The sequence below is a fragment of the Sinohyriopsis cumingii genome, chromosome 3 (assembly GCF_028554795.1).
Source record: "Sinohyriopsis cumingii isolate HCF-2022 chromosome 3, ASM2855479v2, whole genome shotgun sequence".
Taxonomy (NCBI): domain Eukaryota; kingdom Metazoa; phylum Mollusca; class Bivalvia; order Unionida; family Unionidae; genus Sinohyriopsis; species Sinohyriopsis cumingii.
This window is the reverse complement of record NC_142963.1, coordinates 71,549,109-71,576,678: the sequence shown is the minus strand read 5'-3', so window position 1 is coordinate 71,576,678 and position 27,570 is coordinate 71,549,109.

Here is a 27,570-nt window from a genome sequence, read left to right as displayed (position 1 = left end):
CAGGATATAATTACTGTGGTCCTGGAACCCGACTTGATATCAGACTTGATGCCTTAGATCAGCCCAATCCAGGTGAGTATCCGATAAACGCTCTTGATAAGGCGTGTCATGCGCATGATGTAGCTTACCGAAGTAAGGATTTGCAACAGCGTCATCTCGCGGATGTGAAATTAATTCACGCGTTAAATGCCATCACTGATAAATCTTTCAAAGAAAAGTTAGCTAGCTGGTTAATAAAATCCGCAATGAAAGGCAAATTAGCGCTAGGTGCTGGTAATTAATTATAATGGAGTCGATTTATTATTCCCCAAAAGAATGTTGGAAAGGTGGCGCAGCAATTAGTAAACTCGCTAAAGCAAGAAAAGTTACTCGAGTTACAGCAAAAATTTGGTTATCCAAACAAGCAATATGGCAAATTTATCTACCGCGTCCTAAACAAATTCACTTTGCACATTTCGATGTTAGTGGACCAAATAAAGTTCACCAAGATGATATATTATTTCTGCCACACGATACTATTAAAATCCGAAGACGTCAAAACACATATAGGTACGCGTTAACTGTAATTGATGTAGCAAGTAGATACAAAGATGCGGAACCGTTAGCGACTAAAACAGCATCTGAGGTTGCTTCTGCGTTTGAACGAATTTATCAACGAGGTGGTCTGCGATGGCCACAGCTGCTACAAATTGATCCTGGCAAAGAATTTCAAGGTGCAGTATCATCGCTGATGAAGCAACATAACGTTACCATTAGACGAGGGCATACTGAAATTCTTCGTGATCAGGAAATTGTTGAACTATTTAATCGAACACTTGCTGAGCGGTTATTTGGATATGAGTACGCGAAGGAATTCATTCAAGATGAAAGATCTCGTGAATGGGTTAAAAGATTACCAAATGTGATAGCTGCGCTAAATAATGAAATTACTCGGACAACCAACATGAAACCTGCCATCGCGATCACAAAAAATATATACCCGTACAACGTGATTCTTCAGCACAACCAATACTGGGTAATGTCACTGTGAGGTATTTATACGAGCCCGGTGAACTTGAAGGTGGTAAAAAAAGAGTGACTGATCCTATCTGGAGTGTTACTACACATAAGATATCTAACATAACAAAATCCACTGGTAGACCAGCAATTTACAGACTGGATTCGACTGCTCCTCAACGTGGATTCACACGTGAGCAATTACAAGTAATTCCCGAGGACACACAATTACCACCCCGATCACTTAACTAGCACCAAGGGTGCCAGCGCCCCGACGTCGATTACACTGAATACAGGTCAGCATCACATTATCACGTGTATGACCACGACTGTTATCTTTTCTATCCACGGTAAATTGTCTTGAATTTTTATTCGAATACTGCCATAGCATTATACAATTACAGCTCGCACAGTGATTATTCTGTTGTTGTTTTAGTGCGCTGATAAAATCAATGTCGAGGTCGAAATCGCGATTATTTTTTTTGTCAGTCTGTTTGTAACCGGCTAGTTTTCTTTTTATTATGTCACCGCTGTTGCTTTCATTGTCCGCGTTTCACTCTTCCAAGACAATTCTTCGCAGTTGAGATATTCTTCTAACTCTGGACACAGCTAAGTAAACTAAGTTTGACCATTCGATACGATGATCAACGATCCAGACAGTTGTATCAGAGATAGTCAGTCCTTGTGATGAATGAATTGTCATTGCGTATCCTAGCGTCCACGGGGATTTATTCATTTTTAGTGCGTCTTTGACAGTATCAATGTCAACTAGCACAATATCATTCAATACTAAATTCTGTTTCTCTGTTTTCCCAGGAATAACAACATCTATATTCTGTAACCGCGTATCAGCTGGTCTATAACACAGCGGCGTTGGCAACATTGGAAATTTCTCCTGTTGTAATTGGAATAACTGCTGTTGAAATGTGTCTCTAACTATCTTTCTACTTGCCACTATCAAATCGTTTGGTTTCCATGTTTTCCAAAAGTCGCTCATTGAAGTTTCAGGAATCATCTCGCGCATGATTTCACATTGAATTTTATTCGGTTGTAATCTGATTAATTTTTTAAATTCCTTCAACGTTGCATCAAGTGCTCTATGATCATCAGACACAACTTCGTAATAATCAACAAAATCTTTTAATCAATCATGTGGAGATACGTCGACAAACGTAGGTGGCTGACCGTGATCTCCGCACATTATCACTGCAGTATTCGCTGTTAGCAGCCAATCCAGGAATAATTTTAATATATCTAACGGTACCTTACATATCTCATCCCAAATTATTTTCCCGGGAATGTATTTTGTTCCCATTCGATCTGAAGTCCATACACCACCGCTGTATTTGAAAAAGCTATGCCAAGTGCAAGAATTAACTCCTCGTTGTTTCATCTCCCTGGCGAGTCTGTGTGTAGGTGTTAGCACAATCATATCTGAATTTCGAAATAATTCAATCGCTCGAGTTGTCTTACCAGAACCATCTGGTCCGTTCAAATAAACAGTTTTGTGTCTAGTGATTGGATCATACACAGATGGTGCGTTCGACATTTCTGATAATTCTGATTTACAATAATTATCCTTAATCGTAACATCAGCGGATTCACAATATCCATGTAACATCTCCGCTTTTATTCTCCATTAGCTCCATGATTCGTCGTTGCTTTTAAAACGAGCCAGTGATTCTAAGTATCTGCTACTGATATAAAATGAATCCGTTGCAACTCTAACTGCAGTGTCAGGAAATCGATTTATCATTGATAGCAAATTTATAGAAACATAAGCCAGCATCGAAGATCTTAAATGTGTGTATTGAGGCGATTCTCCGTTGATGTAACTTACAATTGTGCCCAACTTTTCCCCGTCGGACAAGTAAGTATCCTCCCGATTACAAAATATATTTCTCGCAGTGGCATCAGCAATTATAAAATCCAATTCAGCATCATCGATAATCAATCGTGAATGATGTAGTTTATGATCATATGCACCACCTTGAGTAAATTTACCGATTATTCTTCGTCCGAGATCTTTTGCTGTTTTTTCACTATTGCTGAGTTTGATCTCGAGAACTTTAGGAGCTTCACCGACGATGACATCCATGGGAGTATTTGGACTCTCTCGTGCATACTCTTCAATAACATCATCGAGACTGATACGCTCCGGTGTTGGTAACCAAACTGAAGTCTGCGGTCGATATGATATGATTGCTTCACTGACCGTCAACGATACCAGTATTCGGCTGTCAAGCATATATCGCAATAACACTATTGGTGCCCAACGCTTTTCACTAGATTGTCTGCCAAACCAAACATAACAACACGGATGAAGTTTTTCAGCGAATTCAAACGAACTCACACGAGCAAATCCTGTCAGGGGAAAATCGGGCAAAGGACCGTTCGTAGCAACTCGTGTCATCGAGTTCGTGGGATGTCCAAATCGTTTAAAGTATTCGCGGCACTCACCCATCCCGAGAAAGCTTCCCGGGTAGCACGCAGTCATATCCACGGAAATCATATCCCGGTAGTCATACCGGGTATTCCACAATCCGCCATGTCCATACTCGATACAACTCAATTGTATATCCGAAAGAAACTCATTTCGGGTTGGTCTCCACGAATTTCTTTCCCTTGCAGCGTGGGCGACAACACTCGGAACTGTAAAACAATTAGTTAATAATTGTTCAGTGTTTTCTTCGATTTTCGCATATTTCTCTGCGAGTTTTTTCATTTGTTGTTGCAGAGACTCCGTCGGGTATAATTCACCGTTGAGTTTTACAAATTGATCATATTCGCCATCTTCGGAACTTTTAAATAACCACATCGACACAGGGTCGGTTTTACTTACTTGTTTAATAAAATAAAATATGTTCCCGCGATAATATTTCACAACACCATCCCGCAGAAATATCGTAACTGCGTTAGTCCAAGCGTGAGCGTTATGATCAATGATATTTATTGGAGCCCCGTATCGATTATATTTCGATTTGTATAATACTTCATCTGTTATCGTCGTTACGGTTATGGGAAATCTTAATGCTTTTTCTAGCTCGGCGACATCGTTTATTGACGCTCCTGTGTGTTTGACTCGCTCAGCCCACGCTGTTATCTTGGACTGTCTTAACGCAGTCAGACCGTTTCCCCTCATCGCATTTTTAAAATGTTCCATTACTCGCTCGGCTACCCAATTCATCCCCGATGACATAGTCATCGACGAAGTCGTCCTCATCGGGGTGAGTTTATCAATTTTTGTTTTTTTTATCGGATAGATTCCATAAATGACCGCGGTCACAGGATATGATCGAGCGTAATATGGTTTATCAATCCCAGTCAGCGCTCCTGGTTTGGAATCTTTACTTAACAGAACAGTCTTTCCGCTAGCAAGGACAGGGTCGAGTTTGTCACGGATAATCCAAGTATCGGAATCTGCTTGCACAATAAATTTTATTCTGAAAAAATATTTCTGACCATCAAGGGGGAGATAATCAATAATTGTTTTCGCTCGTGCATCATTCATTGTAGCATCGATGACTTCGTCAACGACACCTTCGGTGTTGGGTATAATTTTAAATGACGACCATGCGTGAGATGCGACGTCATCGCGGAATTCTTTTTTGGCATTCCTGATAATATCAAATGGATCAGTCAGGGAACGTCGTCGTGAGTCAGGGGTTAGTCTGTCAAGATCGAATCTCCCGGCGCCGATGGTAGATAATCTTTCAAACTCCTCCATATTATATTTGAAGCAGATATTTAAATAAGAAATATTATATATAACATGAAACAGTGCAAGTGGCTTGGTACAAAATCATCAATCCCTTGTAATAAATCCTGCAGAGGTGAATTCTGTGGACAACATTCCCAATGCGTCCGAAGGGGGAGTTTAGGACCAATACCATGCCTGCGATGTGGCATCGGAGTCAGGGGTAAAACGCAGTTATGTGCGGGTAGCGAAGGAAAACGATACCGTGAACTCAAGCGATATTGCAATTTAAAAAAAAATAACTATACCGCGCTGAAATCTGAGCGCGATTATTTAACTAAGTTTTCAAATAAATTATAAATTAGACAAATATATTATTATATAAATGAGCCAAGAATTTGTCCTACATCCTATCATCGGGAATAGTCAGACACTGTAGGCGGAAAAAACCAGTTGGTGCTGTTAATAATTCTGGTTATTTAATGTTTACTGTTGGAAAGAAAAGTTATCTCTGTCATAGGTTCGCGTTCGAGTGTTTCCATGGAGAGATCAAAGACGGTCTTGTAATTGATCACATTGATGGACAAAGACTTAATAATAATTTATCCAATCTAAGGGCTGTCACACAACGCCAAAATGTTGCACGTGGGGATGCTGGGGGGGAAGAGAGAGTCTAAGGCAGTTGTATCCATAAATTTAGATACGAATGAAGAAATAATATTTCCATCTATGAACTCAGCTGGCAAGTATTTTGATATTTGTGTGGCATCAGTACGAAAAGTCGCAGAAAATATAACTAAATCCGCTCTGTCAAAAAAAATAATAATCAGAAAATTGTTTTTCATTATCACTAAAATCCGAGGATTTTTAATGTAAAAACCGGAGATAACTCCGTTAAGTATAACTCATGCAATTAGTTCCCTCCCTTTGTCAATGTGCAATACTCCTTGAGATGTCATTGTGGGTAAATTTATTCAGCGGGGGCAGAGCGGTATATTATTTTTCTTACAGCCAATTGAGTAACACTTCCGCGTTCATAGGTATTTTTCAATTTAAATCCAGTTCAGAACTTAAATTCAATGTTTAAAATTCAATTCAGAATTTGTTAACTGTCTGTTACCACTACAGAGGTAAATCGTTTACATACCACAGAGGTAACACAACGAGCAGACGGTTTTCTGTGTACAAGGAAGTAAATAACTTCCCCTTATCCTTAACAAAGTCAAGAATGATTTTATCCTTGACAAAGGCATAATTGTCTATTTATCTTTTTTTGCGGATAAAATGTTTATTTTATTACACTTGTTCGGTTTTATGGTTCATCTGTATTTTTTTCTGCGATTATATTTAAGAAAAAAAACAAATAAAACATTTTAAACAAGTCACGCCCTAGCTATTTTTGAACTTTCAAGTACCAGTCGGTTTATATACGATACGATCTTATTAGAAGACGGAGTCTTCGAAGTTAACAGCAATCAATACCATCTCGTCATATCCGCTTATGGCGGATGCTTTTTGCGTCATCCAGAGGTTGATTTTGAGGGGATGGTATACCCGCTGTTGAGTGTAGACGATCTTATTAGAAGACGGAGTCTTCGAAGTTCAACAGCAATCAATACCATCTCGTCATATCCGCTTATGGCGGATGCTTTTTGCGTCATCCAGAGGTTGATTTTGAGGGGATGGTATACCCGCTGTTGAGTGTAGAAAATGACTCCGTTAGGATAAGTACTGTAAATACTATAGGTTGTGCCGTCCTACTGTAAATAGTGTAAATACTATATGTTGTAGTGTCCTTAGTTACTACTGTAAATAGTGTAAATACTATATGTTGTGCTGTCCTATTGTAAGCTTGCTAAAATGCGGTGGCAATTTAGGAGCTTTACAAATGTAAATACTATATCCTATTGTAGGCTTGCTAAAATGCGGTTGCAATTTAGGAGCTTTACAAATGTAAATACTATATGTTGTGTTGTCCCTGCATAAACCCGCTAGCATATTATTTGATAAGCCAAGGGTTCACATGGGGAATGTCTCGTCGCTCGCAAACACACCCTCTGGGCTCTCTAGACTGTTATTTGACAGGTTATGGGCTCACATGGGGGTCGTGTTTCCGCTCATGAGTTTGGTAGCCTATCATATGATAAGCTAGAAACTCAAGGAGATGTGGTGTCCATTTTTTCTTTTAAATATATAAAAATATATATAAATATGAATTACGAAAATATCAATAATGTAATTGTTGCTATTAAAAAATTACAAGAGCGCGGATTTAATATATCACTAAATTCTGAAACAATTATGTCTGATTTTGAATCATTACATGAAGCTAAATGTGCAGGGCGTTATATTCTTCCTGCTCAGTATCGATTCATAAAAAAAATTCAAAATAATTTGTATAAATCGCTGGCTTCAGTAGAAGAAGCACAAATAAATGAATTTGTTTCATTATCTCGTGCAATTGAAAAGATTAGGTTGGCATTGGCGGCCGAGTATGAAATGAAAAAAATAATAAATACTCGGGTTAGAAAATTGAAAAATTGTATGTCCGCTGACAAAGTCAATGACGACGAGGAAGTAAATATCTCACCTTGATTTACTTGGAAGTGAAATCGAAAGTAAAAAAGATATATCACTTTTATTTTAATTCCCCTTGACAAAGTCAAGGATTAAATCACCTTGATGAAATCAACGAGATTAAATCAGCGCGATAAGTTGGTCGGGTTCAATGCAGGAGTGTGCATAATTGAGAATTTGATCTCTGTCGCACACTATTGTGGTAATATGCTCGCGTCTGAGACTATCTAACTGTTGCTGTGTTAGTAAAAAATCTTCGTCTCCGTATTCATCAATAATGAATTTAACGTTAATTTCTTCTTGTGCAAATGCATCCCTAACTGCTTGCTCGAGTGCTTGTTTGTCATACACGAAAACATTTATGTGGTGGTACATATTTGAGATTTATATAAATCTAATCCAATCTAAGATCTAAATACGCGTATATATTCGATGATTTGATGTATACTGCAATGCGCGATCACAATATGATCTTTTATCAATACTTGCAGTTGCGCATCAGTCAGTATAAAATCGTCATTACCGTATATATCAACAGTTATTTTTTCCGGGGTAACGTTTCCTCCGTAGACAGTTTTATCAAGAAGTTCTTTATCATGTATGAAACATTTCACGCGGTGATACATTATATAATACTTGCTTGATTAATTGTGAAATATATTTTTTTGCAGATTTTTTTACTTTTTTACTAAATTCGCATGACTTTTACTAGTAAACACCTCTATGAAATTAGCAAATCGAACGATTTCTGTGAATTTTACTAGTAAACACCCCTATGAAATTAGCAAATCGGACAGTGTGCACAAAATATATATAAAATAAAATATTTTTACTGGAAAATCGTTTTACGATTTCGCTTGCACAAAAAAATACTTGCTTGTGAATTTCAGACGATTTCTGTGATTTTTACTAGTAAACACCCCTATGAAATTAGTAAATTGGACGATTTTTGTGATTTTTACTAGTAAATACCCTATAAATTTCAGTAAATTTGTCAGTGTTGCAGAATATATATATAAAATAAAATATTTTTACTGGAAAATCGAAGATTTTTAGAATTGGAAATCCTAGGATTTCACCCTGATTGGAAGTCTATGACCTGGAAATCCAAGGATTTCACCAGGAGGCTAATATGTAGTGTTTCATTCCGTAAATCAATAAAATTCCCACGCTGGTCTGTCAGCGCGAAATTTATTCTGGTCAGCCATGGATTATGACATCTCAGATAGACCGGATTGATCGGCTCTTGCACAATCAGAAATCCAGGTGGTTCTTTCGGAGTGAATGAATAAAGAATAAATCCTTGCTGGGCTTGATTTGATACTGTCGTGTCCGTGCTGTAACTGCCATCAATGACATCACATACAAGATTGACCGCGACCACTTCGGTTATGTTTACGATGCCCGGGGATACATGCCTGCCTTGCCCGGTTGGGCTATTGTTGTGTCTGAAGATAGTTGGCTCCGGTAGTGTTCGCCTGTGTTGTGCAAGTATGTCATCAAAGGACTCATTGATGAGGTCGGTGACGGATTTTCTTAACTCGGGTACGTTATACCCAGGAAATTTAAAATCTACCAACGTGTCTTCGGTAAGTGAATATGCAACTAGAAATTGTACTTTATACCTATTTACGCCGTCATCATGATCAATTATCGCATGAACGATTCGATTCGATGCGTGAACTTGCTATATGAAAAAGATGTTCTTGGAAGAGCCGCCGTAGCTGCGCTAGTTGTTTTTGATGTTCCTGAGTAATTGTTTGAAATCAACCATTAATAATACCCAATTCAACAGAAATACTGCCAGGTGGAAGAAATCCGGTACCTGTTGCCGGAAAGTAAAAACCCCATACGATATGGTCGCGACTGATAAATTCAAATTTGCTACCTGCATTTGCTGTTTTTATGATATCCAAACCCTGATTGTATACCGGAGTAAGTTCATGATACGACTGCGCGACGGTGACATAGTCAGATTTTTTAGGTTCAACCGGTATTGGTTGTGCCGGTGGCGGGGTTTCAGGCCATCCTAGCACGGTTCTGATTGAGCTGTTGTATATATCCACGGCGTAGTCTGGAGTGTTTATTTCGATCGCGGACGACAGTGTTGGCTCATGAACAGTTATTTCTATTTTGGATTCCTTCCCGGTGATGTTTTTTATTCGACGTTGTAATTCCTCATTGATTTCTTCGATTGGATAAGACCCGGTTGGTAACCCAATGACGTTCCAGTCTGACGTGCCGTCGGGTTTATTTTTATATGCAAACACAAACGAATTATTTGCTGGTAATCCACCAAACGACGCTGATCTGATATTGGGCCAGCTATGATATACTCGTAATTGTGCTAACGCGATTTCGCTTACTGGAATCGCAGTTGGAAAATTAATATTGAAGTTTGGTTTAGTCGAGGTTACTGTTAGCAGACAGGTTCGCGACGGACTTGTATTTGCGACTATTTGATGAAGTAGCGCTGAAAGCTGTTGTTTCAAATCAAAATTTTTGGTGTAATCCCCGTACATCTTGGCCATTTGCGCGAATTCGGAATTTGATATGATTGTGTCGTCGAGACTAGACAATATCAACGATGACAATTTCATATTCGCGCTTGTGGCATAGATGTATAATTTTTCATACTCGTGTAATTTCGCTGACGAGCACGAGGATATTTTCTTCGCGATGATATTGGCAACTCCTACAATTGTTGTAGATGTTGAAACTGCAACTGTGATCGCGATTGCAGTTGTTACTGGTGTTAGCGCTGACAATAATATCCCCGTGGACGCAACTACCGCGGATACCGAATGCACTATTGTGTCTAACATGGTTACACGTCGATCATATTTTTTTATCTTTGTTGTGCATTTGTCAATGATGGTTTCTAACTCTGAATGCCATTTTTGCACCTAATTGTATCTATATTGTTGCGTCGTTGATGCCATTTTATTATTTTACGCAGTAACTAATTGAGGCGTTTCAGCTACGAATTCCAAACACCACCAGTAAGATGTTGCGGTTAATTTCTTGTCGGCGGCTTCCAGTATAAATTCCTCTTCGGCTCCCTTGTTTAATATGATAGTCACAACCCCGGAAAACTTATCGGTGGAATGTCGCCAGGGATATTTTGTGAAGATTTCAAATTTAGCGGCACTGAACACAGACAGCCTGTGCACTCCAGTGGCTGTTGCTGTATATTTGATATTATTATTTTGTTTAGACCATGTTGCAAATCCAGATGATATCGTGTATACTATGTTGGTAATATGTCCGGGAGTAACTCCAGTGGGGACTTTAATCAAACTGGTTTTGTTAACGATATCAGGAATCCCCGCCACGATACCCTACTTTTTTTGATCGTGTCAATGTTGGTCTTGATATCAGAAAGTTTCATGTCGATGACGGGAGGAGTTCCAAAGAACTTATCCGTGGCATCATCGGTTTTTTGAAAGTTTCTTCGAAGTCTTGTGAACGAGTTTACATGAACATCATACACAGCCCGCAACGTTGTTAGTTTACCGTCAATGGCGTCAACATATTGTTTGTTTGAGGCATCTTCCGGGGATGTTGGATCTCTTAAAACCACTATTTTGTTACCGTTCATGCTGAGTTCACCTGTCATTGTATCACCGGTCTTCGCTACACCTTCCCCTGCAGCTTTCCGCATATCATCTCGAAGCGCCGCGATTGATATCAGCGAATCTCTGATTTTTCCGCTATCAGTGAATACAGGGATGTTGCCCAGAGTAGCTCCAATAACCCTACGAATTACTTCATGCCATTTGATATCGCTGGTTTTTAGTTTTCCGTGTCGGTCCTGAAAAATAACAACCTCATCTGGGTCTACCCCGGTCAGACTTAAAAGATTATCGATTTCATCTTTGGTCGCATATTTTGATAAATCCACGTCGGCGCGCTTCATTTTTCTGTTGAGAAGAGATCTTCCGTAAATATCAACCATTATTTGATAGGAAACTGTTTAATTGACCCGCGGTATACTCATGCACAACTTTGTGAGGTGGTTTGGTTGACGCTGATATCGCATCAAGAACATTCAATACTTCACTGCCACATATCGGAGGATCGATCAGTGTTTGTGTTGGTAGAGTTGAGTACCAAAATTTCCCTGACTTTGTCGCGGGGACGTCTTTTGCATATCGGAGAAATTCAACTGGCGGTGCTAACCCATACGAATCAAAATAGATAATTCCACGTGGATCGATCGCGTAAGCAACCCAGTGAGTTCCTGGACCATCACTGTTATCAAGATTAATAATTCCGGTTTCTGGATTATTCGGTTGTTGTGGTAATTGGTCTCTCATACGCCTCTGAAATTTTTTGTATTTAATTATTTAGCAGCATCGAGCAATCAAAATTTGACATCGGTGTGAAAATGCTAACATTTTTTAAAACCTTTTTGGGTACCATGATGGCGGAGTTCCTGGAAGTCTTAGCCCGCGTCCCTTTTTTGTATCCTTTCCCTGTGGCTTTCTTTAGTGCCATTCCAGCAGCGGTTCCAACAGCTCCTAACGCGGCAGCCTTAGTGACTGCGAAGGCAGCAGCAGCTATCAAATCTGGTATTGCTGCGAGAAGTGGAAATATGGCACCGGTTTTAACCATATCTTTGACAGCTGCAGGAGAGAAATCAAGTTGAGTTCCAGTTTTCGTCTGCTTTGCTTTACTGAAATGTTTTAGCTGGGTTTTAGTCAACGATAACTTGTTTGGACCACCATTAGCGATTTGATCGTGTTTTAGTGTTATTTTTGTCCCACATGTGCTCGCTTTCTTCGATTGTAATTTCTTAGCCTGACCAGGAGTCAGAGTGACATTAACATGACTGTATGACATTTCTTATAACTTTGCGATTGATCTAATTGTCTACATGTTTTCCACTGGGGCATCAATAACTCTCATTCGTCCACCAACACCTTCAAGTAGCATTGCTTTATCGGAGAGTATGACAGCAATCGCTCTGAAACCAACGGGCGGACCAGCGGGAAACTCACCCACGCTAGCCCTGAAGTGTATATCAACGACAGATTGCTTAACAAGATCAAGATGTTCCAGCGAAAAGTAATAAATCGGGTAGAATGAGGTAAAATCCAACTGTGATATCTGCAGACCGGTATCTATATTTTGATCACGTCCCATAAATGTCATCAAACGATGATACGCACGTGCGACTTGATTGTTTTCAAAATTTATCAATATGTCTTCGGATGGTTCTTGATGTCCGTTTATTCGCAAGGAAACTTCGGAGACCCGAAGACTGTCAAATGCCATTGGATTTCTTTCCTGATTGTTTAACCTCGTATTTGCCTGGAGTGCGATAAAAATATGTCGTGGTGCTGACACTCCTTGCTGTGATGCTATATGCCATGTAAATAACCCAGCACCGGCGCCCTGAATGGTATCTGTGGATGTTGTTAACCATGATATTAGTGATTTACCGCCTGTTTCCATAAAAGAGAGTAATTTTTGCTCTTCAACGATCGATGGGGACATTACCGGCATCCATAACGCGAGTTTAAATAATATTACTTTACCGCCAGCAGCACCGTTTTCTCGCCAGATAGCATCATTATCATCACCTTTTCGTTGAAGTACAATTGTGTGCTTGGCTCCAAAAATAACCTTTCGGAATTTCTGCAGAATCCAAAGATGTGAGACAGCGGAATTGCACATGAGAATCTTCTACGTACACCTCTTAACATCGATTTACGTGTAGCAAAACCCAAGTTGTAATTTACATTCATCGATATTACTACGGGCGTTCGATCATCTCCAGCTGCGTTTCTTACATCACCCATAGTAACGTTTCTGTGATCAGGATGATCGGAATTATCCTTAGCGAACATCATAGTCGGACCAGCTGATCTAGTGCAATCATCTGAATATCGTGCTAGGCCAATAATCGTTATAGCAACGTCAATATTATCTTGAATTGTCTCAATTTCTCTTCCATCTATCATGTATGTAGCACTTTTGAATAACGCCATGATGCCATTATTAACAAAACCAACTCGGACATTGGCTCCGTATTCTGTATTAGCAACGACATCTGTTACAATTTCACCTGTGACTTCAATGAATGCTTCAGCAGGCAAAAAATATCTACTTGTATCCTGGACTCGTAATTCAATTCGTCCGCGTTGATTGGGTGATGTTGCTTCATAAGAATAATACTGATAATCACGCAGAGACTCATCTTTGAGCACTGGCGCATCTATATCGAACGCTGGATCAGACATACGTTTAAACATTTTATATAAATTATCGTCGTCTAAAACGAAGACCACTTCCTGATATCAGACTCGTATTTATCTGCTCGGGTTGATTTATCAGTGCTGCAAGTTTTTGATTTGCGGCTTGTTTTATTACTTTACTGACATCTGCGGGCATAATTTCAGTGCTCGGTAATTTTACTGGCGGTGGTTTTCGTCGTATTAACCGTGCCAGTCTGTCCTTGATTGCCGTGAATGCTTTACCCGCAAGATTACCAATTGCTCCAGGGGCTTTATCTTTAACAACATCAATAGCTTTCATCGATAATTGTTTTGCGATTGGTATGGCTTTAGGAACCATTCTTCTAAACAAACCCTGAACAACATCACCGAGTCCATCTCCGTAGGTTGCTTTATAGATTGGTAATCGAGAATTTACTACTCTAACCGAGGTAGGTCCACGTTGAGCATTATGCATGATCATCTTATAACGTTATTATCACTCTAACAATTAGTCAATGTAGTAACCATCCGCGAGTTCATCAATAAGCGTTCGGTAGATACCAGCATCCATAATACTACCTTGAAATAGTCGCTGACAGATACCAGTTGCTTCGTTTATGATTTCCGTGGAGTTATTTCCGGCACGTCTTCCTCCTAAGAGAACTTCTAACCGCGATACATCATCGACGATATTGTTAGGGCAAGCAATAAAACCACTTCCCAGACCCTTTCCAGTTGCGCCGGTGTCGGGTGTATCGTAAAATTCTTCTGGAGATTGTGGTCGTTTTTTGGTTTCTACATCTTTTGCAAATTCTTTATACCCAGAATCTTCTGCATCAATAGGTAAATTTTTAGAAGCAAAATGTAATAAAGGAGTCCAGTCTTCGGGTTTTATTTTTTTAACATGCTGAGGTTGTAGATAATTTTTTCTAGAATCATAACCATGTGCAGCAATTTCGAGTAATTTATCCCGGTCAGTAAAAACTCGAAGAGCTTTACTGGTAAAAAATACTACAGGTGTGTGCCGTTGCCGCATCGATGAAGTTTGTTCAAATGGCGAATAGGGAGGTGGAGTACCTTTGTCAATCTCCTGCATTGATTTTATACGTTTTGCAAATTTTAGATCGCTAGATTTGACCGTTTTTTTGTTGTAGTATATACGATACATCCATCTAACAAAATTGTCATTATTCACGGAAACATATTTCGAGTTTAAAACTTTATCTTTGTTATATAAACCTTCTAACATTTTTTTATTGCTTCTAGTCGCTCTCGAGCTAGTCTAGCGGAATGTGCTTCTCCAATGTTGGCCATTATTGTTAACTTAAATTTTTAACTAGACAGCAGCAGAAACGGCGACGACAGGCAAACCCTGCCAGGATATTTTCCAGGGGTAACACAGAGCAGCAGAGAGGGTGAAACACCACCGAGTGTTTTCGCAAGATAGACCCTTGTATTAACAGAAATAGTTGTATGGGTAGATATTTTCATGAGATAACCCTTCAAGTCAGCAGAGAAAGCTTATTTTGTCATGTTTTCTGACTGGAGGGTTTATTTTGTGAAAATAATATCTCTATCTAAAATGTTCTCGATAGAAGGTTCTGTTAAGCGAAATACTTTGTGGGATTCACCCTCTCTGCTGCTACATCTAATGTGGACATTCAATATAATGTTGTCAGGCTCAAAGGCGATGTCACACATAATTTTGCCGTGAATTGTGAAGTCGGACGAATCGAAGACTGGCGTAACAGTTGTGTCTATCAGAGAGCATTTAGAGTCTGCCAACGACGGGATGAAACAATACATAAATGAACAGATCACAAATGTGCACACCACCGCGACGTGTTGTACGTTCATTTACAGTATACGCATCAGTCACCAATAAAGAAGATCTATAAAGTGATATTAAAGTAATAAATGGTTAGATTGTTTTTAAAAATGTGAATTTACAAAAAAAATAAACCTAGATCGTATTTGTTTATTACAGCCGGTTATAAAAGTGGATGGTGGCAATTAACAGCACAGATAAATGATCAGCCTGGTGGTACTACGTAATGAACACGACACCAGTCTTCCAAACTCTGTCTTAATTACAACAGCAGTATCACTGACGGCTAAAGATGAAAATTCAGTTTTTAGCATTGCACGTCTAACGATGTGGTTTCTTAACCGTCGTTGGCGTTTGTGTTTAAGATTATTTAATATTATATTATATTATATTATATATATATATATATATATATATATATATATATATATATATATATATATATATATATATATATATATATATATATCTGTGTGTGTGTGTGTGTATGTGTGTGTGTGTTAACATTGATATTAATTTGGTCCCACTCGTCGATGAATATCTGCGACAGACTAGTGTTAACAGACCCTCGTATGCACTAAAATAAATTCTTGCTAAAGGCTAAATAGAAACTGACCGTTGGAACCATCCTGCTGTACCACTACCAACTCGATGACAGCTTGGAATAATCGCATTAGCATTTCGTCAATTGCTGGCGTCAGCACCAGGTGCAAAAACACCCAGGGATAGTTTCAACAACGATGAAGCGGAATTCTCCGACCAATCTACTAGGATTAGGATTAACATGTTACACTAACAACGACTCAGAGAAGAAAGATCTTGACTGTTATTTAACAAGGATACACTCATCCATGTAACAATTGGTGGGCGACGACGATCGTTAGAGGTAAAAGATACGGGCGTAAAGTGTGTGTTTTGAATTGACAGGAAATTAAATCCCCAGAACACACAACCGCCGGAGATCTCAGTGTTCCCTTGGCAGATATTTTTTTGTATCATTGTATGACAGTTGTATCAGTAAAAGGTGGGTCATTAGCTAGAAGTGCGTGTGCATGTCGCACATGGACGTGATGAGTCCGGACAGGTTCTTCCAGTAGCGCAATTGTACTATGTAATTGTACTATTAATAGAAGAACTATGATGGACAATCAATGTTACGAACGTGAAAAAATAATCGAAGAGGAGCAACAGCTGCGATGTCAAATCAAGAAAAAGGTGTTGATTGTCAAATATAAATGCGTGTGTTTGATGGTAGATTCTATTTGTGGGATTGCCTCCGCGACAACTTTTGATGTGGGTGTGACAGGAATTGCAACCTCGATAGCCATCTCATGTTCACTAACAGGACTCATTGTCGGGGCTATATCGTCACTTAGACCATTTTGTATGACTCTTTCTTTAATAATGATAATAATCTACAGGTTGCACATAGTAAGTAACTGAAATGAGTAAAAGTCATGGCGGATAGAGGACAATACCTATATCGGAAATAAAAACTCCGAAACGTACATAATTATACTACTCCTTACGTTAGCATTTTCTCAAAGTAACCAAATTATTTAATATCAAGACATAAACACATATTACTTATTATAATCAGCCGAAACAATCTAAACAGATGCCTTAAAATGGCAGGTATCTTTTAATATGTTGGTCGACTAGAAATGGTAGAATAATATACTAATTTAACTGGATTAACACTGCCTACCGACTAATAATGTCAAGAGAACAAGATTTCTTGCCCAGCCTGGTAGATTCCTTGCTTTTCACACAGGACCAGAGTTACTTGAAACAATATCAGTTTAAACCATCTATTAACCTAATTTTCACAAAAGTGACCCTGACAGTCACTGGCAGTGGTTCAGGGATCTAAACCAGAAATCGTTACATAAACAGGAATTAGGCGCCTTTTAGCTAATCGTTCCAAATATAGTCTCAGATAATCCAGTAGTTACAGATGGTCTGACAAGTGTGGATTTAAATGACGTCGGTTACACTGAAATATCGAGATCGGAATTGAATAGTGTTGTTGTTGTTGTTTTGGTTGTTGCTTCTTTGTTTATTTTTAAATAAAGATGATCATAAATAACTCGTTCATTATAATTGATAACCCAAAATTAAGATTTATACATGGTTAGCCATGTACAAATATCCAATTTAGCCATCCGCCTCAGATTCAGTCTTCATGATCCGGCAAACCTTGCACGCAAATCATATCTTGTATGATCCATATATTCAAGATGTAATTAAAACTTGAACGCTGTTCTTCATTTATTATTAATATTATTAATATCATGACTATTATTATTATTATTATTATTATTATTATTATTATTATTATTATTATTATTATTTTGTTGTAGATTTTTTTTTAAATTTTCTGTTTTCCCCCTCTATTTTGCATTATTTTGGGAAGAAACGCGGTCAAAATAAATATAAAATAAATGCAATGTGCTACATATAGGAAATTTACACCCATATATTTGGGAAGAAATGAAATAGAGTGTTCCATGTGAGTGAATGATACCTCTAGTTTAATGGGCAGCGAAGGACGTATTATTTGTAGATGGGAGATTGGAACCCGCCTTGTTCATTCACTTTTTTGCAGATTTGTGTCAAAATGTTATAATGATTTATAAAACAGTGTTTTTTCATCGATGGCTATATTACAAGTGTTTGCTCTTATTTGCATAATGTGTTGTCTGAGATCGACAGTACATTTTGCTTGAAAACGACACAAAATCCGTAAATAGGTCCCGGAAATTATGTTGTTTCTTCTGATAACTGCTGGCAAACTGCATAGGCCAAGATCTCGGTCAATGTAGTTTGCATTTGAACTCGACGCATAAATGTGTAACAGAGAGACAGAGACAGATACGCAGATATACAGGGACAGAGACAAAGAAAGTGACAGATAGAAGAAAGAGGGAGGGGTAGGAAGAAGATGATGATGAGAAAAATGATGAGAAGAAGATGATAATAAGAAAAATAAAGACAAATAAGAAGAAGACACAATTATGAAATAGGCCTAAGTATGGAAATACAGATTTGAATAACATGACTAAGGGCAGATATATTTCCTAAATGGGAATGGAATGTATTTCAAAAAGTGATTTTGCCACTGTGGCGATATAATTTTTATATCACTAATATTTTTCAATATCTCATCATTAAATATATAATTATATACTGTATCTACGAAGATTGCCATATATACGAATTAATGTTGCCATCGACATCGAGCTACTGGACATTCGACCTCGAGCTACTGGACAGTCTACCTCGAGCTACTGGACCGTCGAACTACTTATCAAAACTGTACAATGTCATATTTTTCTGCAAAATAAAATATACTTCATTCGAATTCACTCATCTTTCCATGAGCTTGTTAAATATGTGGTGATCTATCTTTTCCGCAACTGTTTAAGGAAGCATGTCAAACGCACAAAAATCAAATATTTAAATGAGAAGATAGCCAAAACATGATAAGATAACCATACAAGCACGTAGACTTTTGCAGCATACCAACACGTATAATAAATGCATCTCACGGACAGAAGAAAAAAAAAAACATTGTATGAAAGTCTTTAAGAATTTTCTCAGAGTATGGTACTGTATAACAGGCAACATATTGCCATGTGCAATTGGACAGGGCAAAAATTGCATATAATTAAAAATAATAAAAATAACAATAGCAATAACAACAGCAGCAACAAAAATAGCAACAACAACAACAACAACAATAAAATGTCAAGCAATATCCCGTTTTAAATGGAAGTGGATAATTGCTTTTTTATTTTAATTTTACAAAAATTTGTTGTGAACTTGTTTACGTTCACTGTATTTTAATGTTTCAACGTCACAACTGACCTGGAGTCCGAACAAAAACAACACGGAAATTGATATCAATGTATATCACGTTATTCTGATCATGGAAGATATAAGTTGAGATATGGTTACTAACGTATTAAACCAAGGGCGGATTAAGGCTGGTAGAGGGACAATTCACCTTTCGGGGGGAGAACGTACGATATCGACTACATATATACCCTAAAAGCAGACCTTATAGCTAAGTTAAGTAATATGCAGTTTCGACTTAAAACTGGTGGTATGGTGTGATCTTACTTTCCACCCCTAAATATTTGTACCAGGAAAACCTCTATAGAAAATTGAAAGCGTCTTTTAGTCTTTGGTCCTACTTATTTTCCTGCCTGCTATAATTTTCACAAATCCTTCTGATCAAGGCGAATTTGATGGAGAATTCTAGCATTTATCACTGTCACTGTTAACTACATTAGCTGCTGGGGAATTGAATGAACGCCAAATTTGATTGGAATAAATTGTGGTGTATTGAAAGGAAGTAACAGTTTCGTTTTACGTTCTCTCATTGTGCAATGGACTTTCCCTTATATCTTAATATGCAACCAAGACAAGCTCAGTACGGTGAAGGTTCCCAAAAGAGTTGGATTTGACACAAACAACAAAAAAGATTCAGACGTGTTCATTTTGTTTTAAATCATTCATTGTGAGGATTCTGGAAGCTGAATTGAAGCCAATGTCTAGAACATTTTGCCTAGCTGTAAATACTCAGCACATCTAGAAAAAGTGTCAGCCCGCTCATAACAAGACAAGACCAGAAGTTAAGTCTAATTATCCACCCACTGCTATGGTTCTTATTATGACTATATGGTCAGACCAATTCCCTATTGCTCAATATTCCTCCTATTCCAGAAATAAGTGTCACAAGCCCAGTCAAAGAATCTTCCGACATTTCTTCATATATTTTTACATGGTGGATACAGAAACAACAACGTGGCTAATCACTTATTCTTTTTCTTATGCTTTTATCGCTTGAAATGTTTTTTAAAAAATCTTATTTTTCAATATTTCGATGTTAAGGAACAATTCCAATTATTCAATTCAGTGTAAATGTATGTGCACCTGACAAAACAAAAATAAAATTACTGTTTTGTTTATCCTAGAAAAATAAAATAATTAACTCAAGTTGATATTTTGAAGAACTACAATAGTTGGCAAAAAGGGCATTGGTTAGGACGGTTTCAATACCTATACCAGTTACTTTTTTAGTCTATTTCTTTTCCGTTTTGTATGGTAATAGGTTGTGTCCCGTTTTATTAATGAATTGCCGCTCCATTGAAGGCATTATACAATAACATAGCGAAGACCAAAATATGAAATCTTTATTAATTGCTAACAAATAGTAGTTTTGACACGAGACACTACATCGTGTGTTTCACTTTATATAATCCACAATCTTAAGTCAAATAGATGTCGAATTTAAACTTAGAAAATTGCTCTTTCAGCTAAATACTATTTGTCAGAAATACATACAATGGCGAAACAATCCTTTGCCAAAAAATAGTTGGTTTGTAAAATATATAAGCAGGGAATAAAGCTGTTGTAAATATTGGCCATGATTTATGATGCGTTTTTCGACTGGTTTTCTGCTGTACAAAATGTAGTAAGAACTTAATTATTAAATAAGTCTGCATTAGACTACCAATGAAATGAGGTTAGTCCCCAATGATGGTAAAACAGACAGACGTGTAACTATATAATTATAGACACAGAATTTGTATGAAACGTATAAGACGTAATCAAAGTATATAAACGACCATACAAATTAAAAAGCATATTTTGATTTCAAATAAGAAATTTCTGCAACTGATAATTTCATTCAACATTTACATCATTTTAAAACAGTATTATTTATTGTCGGTACTAAATATTAATGAATGGATATACATACAATATCTGTAAAACTATATAGGAGCAAAGTTCACAACGTGGCATATTTTTTTATTTATCTTGTGTGTTAAAAAGATATTTGGTCTGAAAAATAAGCATTCACACAAAACTGGGACATTCAGGTCTTATAGGGATTGCTTGGAACCAGTAGAAAATTCGTGAAATGTTACGTGTAAGACTCAATGACTATGATACAATTTTAACTTTCCATGTTTAAAAATAGTATGTCTGGCTTTGCCTGTGAGTTTGTCTATATTGAGATTAATCAGGATAAAACGTTTATGCTATCATCAGACCACGACTCAAGCTCTTCACATAGAGAAAGGGTCTGCATTTGTACAGTCAGTTTCACATATTGAAACGACATCCACTTTCTTGTTTCAAAACTTTTAATTAAAACACACGCAGACTATGGAATAACAATATTATCTGTTACAGTGACAGCAAAGGATTGGGTCCTACAGTGTGTGTATTATACATAGCAGTGGTGCTAGATTATACTACTACTACTACTACTACTACTATTACTACTACTACTACTACTACTACTACTACTACTACTACTACTAATAATAATAATAATAATAATAATAATAATTTTTAACAAGGATAATATATTTGGTCATGGAAGACGCATATGCCACCTGGCCCTCAATTTCATTGATAGGTTACGCCATTAAAAAGTCACTTACACAAACTCAGGTATTCTAGAACTCGTTTTCACACATATTTAGAATGAATTAATATATGAGACTATAGTGGTCAACATACACATATATGAACAATATGCTATATATAGTGTTATTATATTTAATTTAATTCTTTGTCTGTTAGTTTTAATTTCTTTTATTCCATTACATGCTATTTTAATGTAACATTGTTTACTGGATTTGACATTGTCCAGAATTTGAGTTCAGTTCTGTTTGACCGGATTTTAAATTTTTAAAAAAAAATATATTTTCGATGTAATGAACTAATGATCGAAACATTGTATCTAGTTGCTGACCTTGTTTCAAAATCAGTGACAATTTTGGTAAACAACTTTTTTAAAAACTTTTTATATTCCTAAGAGTACGACTCATTAAGTTGAGTCAAGGATATATCTTGACTACGTGACAAGTATCATGTGTCAATTGGCAACAAACTTTTTTTCAGAAGGAAGAACTTTTGACCCCCATCCGGGAATCTGCTTTGCGTCGTAGTTAGTCGTATAACTGATGTTTTTGATATGGATATTCAGTTGGGCTTAAAACACTTGAAATGTTAAGTTGTATCATGTTGTGACAAATTGGGCTGAATTTTATTTTTCTTCAAATTATTGAATTATGATTGTTTTCCCTGGAAATACAAAAATGTTCAAACAAAATTCATGGACAAGGACATTCATTGGAATTTATACTGAATTCGCAACTTAAAATATGATTTGAATCAGAATTATATTTTTACCCGTACAAACAGCCATGCATCTGTTAGTGAGATACGAGTAATGAGTTTGAGGAAAACTTGTAGGCTTTCGTTTTTGAATGAACACCGAATAATCAACCAAATGGAATGGTTTGTTTTAAACAAACTATCCGCATGCAAGATTCTTTGCCTACTAGAAATATTCCAAGATTGGCACCATTATATATGTGTCCTCTTCGATAAATGTATACTACGAGACAAGATAAGTAACCTTCAATTACTTCGATTACCTCATGTCATTGGCGTTTAAAGTGACTTCTTCTAAAAGATAGGTGCCCGGAACCTTCTTTATTATTCTCTGATATCTGCATTGCGCTGGAATGCTTAAATCATGATCTATTCTGAAATGGGATTGTATGCAAATACTGCAAGTCATCTAAATAATTATCGCCAGTTATCTAACATCATAAACTTGGGGGTTACTTTATTACACACGTATCAAAGGGATCATACATTTGAAGGGTCTACAACCTGCTATCTTCCAGCAACATTAATATTTTCGTGGCTTGAACCCATTCCAGTATGAAGCTTGAGTACGGTACACGTGGGATATTTCTAGAATAAATTTGCATTGTACTTGAAAGTACAAAGGTAATTTTAATTTACACCAACGAGACTATGTAAACTATTTGCTGATCCTCGAGAGTGAGATTCTTCCAGCTTTCTAGCAACATTACAAGCTGTGCAGTAACATTACAAGCTGTGTAGTAACATTACAAGCTGTGTAGTAACATTACAACGATAAGATAATTAACAATGTGTATAATAACAACTCAAATATCACCGGTTTGAAGAAAAAGAAGACATCAACTGTAATTTCATATTTTAAACCAGTTTCCTCTGCCCAAGTGAGAATTCAAGGGGCTTTTCTGTTGTATTGATCTTCCATTGGTCAGATACATGTAACGGAATTGAGCTCTGTTATTTCGGGATAAGGTCACCTGACTGTATAATTAAGCAATTTCGCTCCTGCGTGGTGACGAAAGTGGCAAAACAAAATAGTGTGTCGTAAATATCATCCCCTAATACTATCTTACTGTTATTAGAACTGGCGTTCATGACATTTCTTACACCTAAAACTAACAAGAAATAAAATTGGTAAGGAAACGTTTACAAAAGAATCCCTATTGCTATGAATCGTTCATTCTTGTGTATCTTTAAGAGATATGCTCTCAAATCGGTGGCATTTCCAAAATTAGAATAGATTAATCTAATCTGCCAAACACACTGGCAAGAAACTAATCCAAACATAGTTGGTAACTAATATAATAAGCAAGTAATTACGTAAGAAATTACCTTACCAACTAACCACATAACCAACAGACAGACTGACCTCCTCAGGTATCACATAAGTTCACAACCAGCTAACTCAGATTCAACACCTACCTGTATACAGCTCTAACAACACACCTATGCAAGTATATACATACATACATTACATACATAAATACATACATGCATGCGTGCATGCGTGCGTGAGTGCGTGCGTACGTACGTACACACACACACATACATCTATCTATGAATACATACATACATATATACATACATACATAAACACAGAGGTTTCCTAACTTAAGTAATTTCTGTGAAGTAAGCATATAAAACACGACTGACTATTGAATGCATCCCCATTTCTTAACTGATAGAATGCAATAAGGTATGTAAAATATGTGAAGAAAATCATTGAAAACTGGTGTGCGACAATGATAACCATTTTCATTCGTAAAAGAAAGAAGAAGAGTATTGTCCCGCGATTATAAAAAATTTGACTTTACATTTGTAAACAAATATCGAATCGGTTTTGGGCAACACATATTTAGGTACTGTTCCTGTTCTTCAGGACGAAGGGCCAATTATGGCGATGCTGATTGCAGCCCAAATTACTGGCTTAGATTGCTTCCTATCACTGTCATTCTTGAATGCTAATTTGTAATTTCATCCACCAAATACAGCACTACAAGACGAGATCGATATAAAATCAGGCTTATTATAGATTCTCAGACCACTGAATGTTGCTTTTCAGCCGTCAGAGACTGTTGGCTGTAAAAGATATATGCACACGACGGCAGTAAAAGAAAATTCCTATTTGTCATACTAATCGTCCTTTTTTGACTGATCCACCTATACTCCATACCTCTAGAATCATCTATTGCCATCACACAACCAAGCACTCACACTTTTCTAACTCTGCAGAAACAAAAAGGTAAGTATTCTTATATCTGAAACAATCTTACACGCGATTTCTAACCGCAACCAAACAAAGGATATTTTTCAAGATGTTACAGAATAAGTTAATAATCACACACACACACACACACACACGCCTCTGCTATACGCAAAAATGTATAACAATCCTTATATTTAATGTAGAAATATACAGGCATAATGCGCATAACGTCAATTACAATAGCGACTACAGAAAATTTGTTTTGCTCTTGATTGCAAATTTGGCATTTATATATTGTAAAATTAATATTTTCGACTTTGTAGGAAACAGAGAGAGAGAGAGAGAGAGAGAGAGAGAGAGAGAGAAAGAGAGATTATTTTATTCTTCCATTTTCTGAGAGTTTTAATATTTTGTAAAGAATTGCAGTGCAATGCATAACAGCACCAATGAACATAGCAATTGAACAGTTAAAAAGACCTATATATTAGTTATAAATCATGATAAATAAATACCAACACTAGCAATTACATATGCTTAAACTTGAACTATATATATATATATATATATATATATATATATATATATATATATATATATATATATATATATATATATATATATATTACAGGTAATTATTTGCAGTCACTTGAGTCTGTTTCACTGAAAAATAAATGTTTGCTTTGGTCCATCTTGCTGGTTTCTTTGATAAAATCCCATGATTTTCTCACTGTCATATAGATTGTATAGAACCGATTAAAACTCTTCAAGAAAAAGAATTTCTCGTCAGATTTATGTTTCAATAATGAATTGGTTTGATAACAGTAAAATTGAAATTTTTATTTTTATATTCCAAAGGAAGATTTTAAATTGTTGACGTGATAGTTTATATTTTTATACACCCACCTTAAGGAAAGGTATATATGAAACATCGTGTCTGTCAATCGTCCGTGCTTCAGTTAATCTTGTGAACACATCTAGTTCAACAATTATTGCCTGATTGCATTCACCTGAACTTGAGCATATTCACAAATAAATTTGCTCCAGCAGATTTTACTATTGAACTTCGTATTTCCTTTTGAATTCCTGCAATTATAAAAAGCGTAAAAATCCGTTTTCGAATGTAGTGTATGTCAACATTTTCTGAACGCAACTAGCCATGAAATATTATGGTCATTATCCGAAGTGGTGCATACTGATTTTTTTGCTAGTTTTGTTTATTTTTCATATCTTGCTATATTTGTTATATGTATACTATCTTTTTATCTTTTCCTTTTGCTATCCATACAAACAGCATTTCATACAAAATAAATGAATATATGTTCTTTTATTTATATTAGATGTGGTTTGATAGTCAGGGGTAGGTTGGGGCTCTTGCTTTTTCTAGCAGTAAAATAGTACTTCGTTGTGGTCTGTAATAGAGAAAGGTGTATCCAGAAATTACGATGTCAAGTGAATAGCGTGCCGTACAGAAAAGGACTGTCTGACTCAGCTTCAGTCACTAAAATGGCAGAAATTGGTGTACCAAGGCATTAACGTATAAAGAAAACAGTCGATACGACAAAATTATGTTTGTCAATGACGTCATGTCGCACTTCTACTTCCTACGCATTTAAAATAGACTGAACAGCAAAGAAGCGTAGGTTTTAAACACAATCATGATCTTAAAGGAAAATGTAAATAATAATTTGTTAATTAATCGATCTGCTCCTTGAACATTATTTTTAAGTTACACATGGATACTTTTTAAGTTTGACTTGGCAGGGTTGGGGGTGTGGAGGGGGAGGAATGTTGCCTAAAAGTCATATTTATGGAAATTCTCATTGTGAATGTAAGCAATTAAACATTTACAACACTCTGAAGACTAGGGAGAGGAATATTTCATTCCAAATAAAACCTGTAAATGGGTTGCAGTTTTACAAAACTAATTAAGAGACACGATAACACTCATCACACACCAACATAAATGTCTTCAGGAAAAAAGATCAAACGTTCAAATCAGTTTATTCGGTTATTTCACAATTTAGATATTTAAAATTTAGCAAATTGAAACCCAAAGAAACAGTGATAATCTCAAAATGAAAATACGTTTCTCGAGATGAGTCTTCCTAACTTAGCCAAATTTACTGAAGGAATATTTAAAAAGTTAGTATTGGCAATTGGCAATCCAGTTGTTTACAAATTGGAGGACGTAAAATGAGAGGTTATCAACAGTATGTTCTCCCAATAGGTGTTATCCGTATGCGATAAGTAAGATGACATACACAAATTCGAAAAGGTTTTAAAATCGACCAGAATGTTCTAATAAAATAGATAGGATATGATGAATTCCTTAACAGTTGGGAGCCATCATAAAACATTTTCCATTGTAATAACCGATGAAAGCACAATGCATGGATAACAGTATAAAGAATCATAACAGTTGTTTGATTTTGAAACCTAATGAATGTCTACAATGTGAAAGATGTGGGTAAAAATGTCATTATAAAATTTAGCAGTTAAACAATGCACATCATGCGAATCTGATGCCATCATGAACAAAAACAAAAAAGTGAGATGAGCGTTTGAGAAGTTCTGATTATTTTGTATCTTTGTTTCTGTCAATTTAACTTCGATCGCTTGACAAAACAAAACTAAAATGACCTGAAGCTGCAATTACAACATGCCTGAAACTGTAGATATATAAGTAAATGACAGTGATCTAGAATGCCATTGAACAAAGAGCATACTGCGTTTGTGTAATATTCTCCAATTTATATCAACGCCGACTTGTAGCAATTTTAGCAACGCAGTTCTCTGTCGATTCCTTTACTTTTTAGGTTCTCTTAACGATAGTCGTGAACATATG